This window comes from Eptatretus burgeri, chromosome 1, assembly GCF_056783735.1.
Source record: "Eptatretus burgeri isolate ZD-2024b chromosome 1, Ebu_testis_v1, whole genome shotgun sequence".
Taxonomy (NCBI): domain Eukaryota; kingdom Metazoa; phylum Chordata; class Myxini; order Myxiniformes; family Myxinidae; genus Eptatretus; species Eptatretus burgeri.
Window position 1 is genome coordinate 125,816,701 of NC_140961.1, and position 5,000 is coordinate 125,821,700.

The 5,000-nt window shown below is 45.1% G+C and overlaps 1 pseudogene; it reads left to right on the plus strand.

Moving 5' to 3' along the window:
- The first annotated feature begins 264 nt into the window (after positions 1–264).
- Positions 265–5,000, plus strand: part of LOC147035361 (uncharacterized) — a 6,077-nt pseudogene continuing 1,341 nt past the window's right edge.

Sequence of the window (5,000 nt, forward strand, 5' to 3'; positions counted from 1 at the left end):
CGCCAGTCATCGGCCAACAACAAAAAAAAAAAAACGAGAGTTATTTGTACGTTGCATTTTCTCATTGGCAATTTGATGTGCGGTGGTGATATTGGGTATTTCGTGTCGTATTTCCCCAACAGAGCGTTGCGTGCGAATTACGTGTATCACCCCAATATTGTTTGCCTTCCCTGTGTGAATTGCCCCGTCCCGTGTGGTGAAAGATATTGCTGAAATATTTCGAGCCAGCCTACTTTTAGACTTAGTGTTTTCTGCCCTTGTCATATGATAACTCGTAGCCAAACCATGTCGGCTGTAGAAGTGAGAGATCAACCTGATCATGTTGACAGTCACGTGGGTGTCGTGTAAGCGATGCAATCAGCCTTGACCCGGTCACTGAACCCGATATGTTAAGCCGGTGTCACACCTTGACGATTTAGCCAGCTTATGCCGATTTATTAAAAATTTGTCTAAAACGCTGGCACATGTCGAATATGTTTTGGGTACGTTTTGTATACGTTAAGAGCACACTGAAAAACTGCCATACGTCGTAGTACGCTGGCTTTAAACGTTGTACTTTTGGGTTGTCCTCAAATTTTTGCATGCTTGAAATTTTACGACGTATGCCAGCGTACGACTCACATGTTCCGCTACGCTGGCCATAAGTTGTAGGCACGTTATGCGATCATTGACACACGTCGACACACGTTACTTGTAAGTTACTCATAAGTCGAAATGCGTCGAGGTAATGTTTAACGTACCCGAACTTATTACCTTCGCAAACTTTGTTGCAAGGTTATAGTTTTGATCGGTGTATTTATTTATTTATTTGTGAATATGTGTGTTTGTTTGTTTGTTAGTTATTCTCATAACTCCAAAAGTATTGAACTGAATCGCAGCAAATTTGGTGGGATGATTGGTTATTATCCGAGGACCATTTGATTAGATTTTGGGAGCGATCGGGTCAAAGGTCAAGGTCAAGGTCATGAAAGGTCAAAATCGTCTTTTTACCATAGCACGGTCAATTTGTATCCAATTTGCATGCAACTAATGCCAAAATGTTTAGAATTCAATGCCCCATCTTGTGATATGTGACATGACACAATGACGTAATAACCATTATTAGCGGTTGGGAGTCAAAGGTCAGGGGGGGTCACGACATTGCAAAATGTGCGGTTTTAGTCATAACACGGTCAATTCTTATCCAAATTCTTATCCGGTCAAGCCATCATAATACATATGAGATGGCAGATGTGGTATGGGATTAAATACCCTCACAATCAACGGTTTCTGGGGGGGGGGCAAAATGTAGCGTTGGTGATGGTATGCATTCTACTGAGTGCCCGTTCTAGTTTCTAACCTATGAGTAACGTTTTGTAAGCACGCTACACGAACTTTGTTCACACTTCGCAATACGTTACTTGAAAGTTCCTCATACGTCGAAACACGTCAAAGTAATGTTTAGGGAACCCATGACTTATTTATAACCTATGAGTAACGTACTTGGGAATTATTTGTAAAGCATGTCCTATGCACAAATACGTATTTAGACGTATTTGACGTCTTCAGGACGACCACAGAACTTACTGAACGCGTTTCTAACTTACATATACTGTATAATGACGTATTGGTTGCGATTTGGGGAATTGGTATATAAAAAGGGGCTTCGCAGGTCGGGAGGAACCCGTCTTTTTTTAGACTTCGTGGTGAGTACATGTCCATGTTATTCCGATAAATGGAGGATACGGCAAGGCTGAGACGACAATACCTACCTGTCCTCCAACATCAACATGACCTCATCGAGTTGACACTGCACCAGTTGCGTGCCAATAGAAACGGGAGAAGAAGACGTGAACGGAGGAGAAGGAACTGGGTCAGACCATGGACCGGGAGGCGACGCCATTACGGCATATATGACCAGCTCATGGTGGAACTCCGGAACGAGGACCATGCATCCTTCATCAACTTCCTGCGAATGCCCCCAGCGATGTTCAACGAGCTGCTTGCCTGAGTGGGTCCAAGGATAACCAAGCAGTACACCTTCTACAAGGATCCGCTTGAGCCTGTCATGAGGCTGCCACTGATCCTGCTGTTGTTGGTGCCGTGACTGCAGTGTTGTGGAAGCGATTTAACTCGTTCAATGGAAACGATTACAATTGCCGAGCACCAGCGTCCAAAAACAATAGGCGAGTGACAGGCATTTATTAAAAGTGAAGTTGCAGCCTATGAATAGAAAATCTCACGTAATCTTCGACGATACGCTGCCACGCTATGCATACATTAGACTATCATTGGGCATAGGTTGTGGACGTCTAAAACATGCTAATCAATCGTTGGTATAACTTATCTATAAGTTATCGAAGCGTTCTGTTCATTATTCCAACGTTATGCATTTGTCCAATTCGTTTTGAATACTTTAAAAACTGAAACAATAAAATAGTTCATCGTGGGAATGAGAAAAAAAAATTCGCCGAAAAAAACATCGAACAATGGTGCAAAGTAATCTCCGATTCGTGGACGCAACGAGGATCCATCATCACCCACACCCTCCCCATCACGCTCACCTACTACTACTGACATGGACCGACTACTACTGCTTCCAATACTACTACTACTACTACTACTGACACGCTCACCTAATACTACTACTACTGATACTACTGACATTGACATCTACTCAACATGGAGTCTGGAACACTGACGGGTTCCTCTTGTGAAGCAATTTGTATATACCAATTCCCCTAAACGCTGCCAAATCGCCATTATACGGTAGATGTAAGTTAGGAACATGTTCAGTAAGTTCTGTGGTCGTCCGGAAGACGTCAATCAAATTCGTCTACATACGACAATGTGTGTTTGAGATACGTTACACATAGGTTCAAAGCACGCTACTCATAGGTTCAAAGCACGTTACTCATAGGTTAAAAATTAAGTTTTGGGTATGTTAAACATTACCTCGACGTGTTTGACTTATGAGTAACTTACAAGTAACATGTGTCCGACGTGTGACAACGATCGCGGACCATGCCGAGAACTTATGCCAGCGTATGCGGAACTTGTGAGCCATACGTCGAGTACGTCGTAAAATTTTCAGCATGCTTGAAATTTCACGACGTACTCGACGTACCACGGAATATGACAGCGTACTTCATTGTTTTTCAGCGTGCTCCTAACATATACACAACTTACCCATACCTTATTCGACGTGTGCCAGCGTTTTAGACACATTTTTTATAGGTCGACATACGCTGGCTAAATCGTCAAGGTGTGACTGCAATGTTGACACTTCCAATTTTCAGGTGGTTATGATTTAAATCGGCGTGTGGCAGGTTTTTAACAGAGAAAGCTACGAGTTCGTCGGCGATTCGTGCAGCACGCTATGCCTAAGTTAAACTATCTTTGGGCATAGGTTGTGAATGCCGACAACAGGATAAGCATTTATTGGTATAAGTTATGTCTAAGACAACGAAACGTTCTGTGCCATTACTAATATGTTATGCATACGACCAACACGTTATGAATACGACCAAAACTTAAAAAAAAAACTCAAAACTTCAGCGTACGCCAACGTTTTACATACATTTTTATACGTTGCCATTGCTGGCTAAAACGTCAAGGCGTGACAGCGCCTTTAGGGAGCGATCCCATCATGACTAAATGCATGCGTTCGACCTTCTGGTCTGGGCTGACCCCGATTCAACAACTCGACATGTATAACAGGGAGAATGACAGGGCAGAGGCTGAGTGACTCGGGGAGAATGACAGGGCAGAGGCTGAGCGACTCAGGGAGCATGACGCAGAGATAGCTGAAAGAGCAGTGGCAGAGGCTGAGCGACTCAGGGAGAATGACAGGGCAGAAGCTGAACGCATCAGAGAGCATGAGTGGCGAATGTTGAGTGAACGACAGCGAGCAGATGTGTCTGCTGCACCAGTCCCGGAAATTGTTCATGTTCGTTTGCCGGACTGGACGGGAGACTCGAAGCCAGAAACGTATCTAGAGATGGCGGAGAAGTTGTTGATTTCCGGTGGCATTGATGAGAGCTTGTGGGTCGGCCATCTTGTTAGCCATCTATCTGAAAAGGCGAGGGAGGTATATGTGAGGATGGCAACCGAGGACGTAAACAAATACCAGAAGTTGAAGGCCAAGATTTTGAACGCCTATGCGGTGTCCGCTTGTATTTATAGGCGTAATTTGTTCAGTTGGACTCGTCAGTCCAGTCAAACCTATGAGGAACATTCGCGGGTCTTGTTGGAACAGCTGCCGAGATGGTTCGAGGGGAGCAGCATTGAGTTACCTCCAGCGGTTGCAGAACTCCTGGTGCGTTACCGTATCGATCAACAGCTTCCGCCGGACTTAGCGTTGTTTATTGTCGATAAAGACACTGTTTCCTTGTCAGACTGCGTCAAGCATATTGATAAACATGTTTTGACGAGCAAAATGTTGCAAGCCACGCAGTCGCGTCGTAAGACGGAGGATTCTGCGGTCAAGACCGCCCCCCGACTGCCCAGCGGCTGGATCGAGGGGAAGGGTTCCCCGATGCCTTCCACTGGTGGTGGTCGCGAGCTGCAGGCCAAGGCACGGCCCTGCTGCGATTTCTGCAAACGCGTGGGGCACGGTGGAGACCGCTCCTTCTCTAACCCAGCTAGTCCGGTCTATCGAGGCAACCCAGCTGTTAAATCGGAGGAAGGTCAGTGGAGGTCATCAACTGGGCCCTCGCACATGACTGTGGCATCAGTGACAGAGGTCACTGCCACCGAGGCTAATTCCATTCATCCTCTGTATCAGGATTATTCAGGGACAGCCTTAGTGGGTAGCCCTGATTCGGTGGTGAAGTTTAAGGCCCAACTAGCATAACCCGTGCTCTGCGTGACATGTTGGGGTGGGTGTGTTTGAGAAAGGAATTGATGCAGAGTATCAGTTGTAATTTTACTTTAATGCAGTAAGTGGAATACAATGTTCAAAGTACTTCTTGGCACAATTTCACTGTTTCAGAACCATTTTATTAACTTTTTTTGTACCA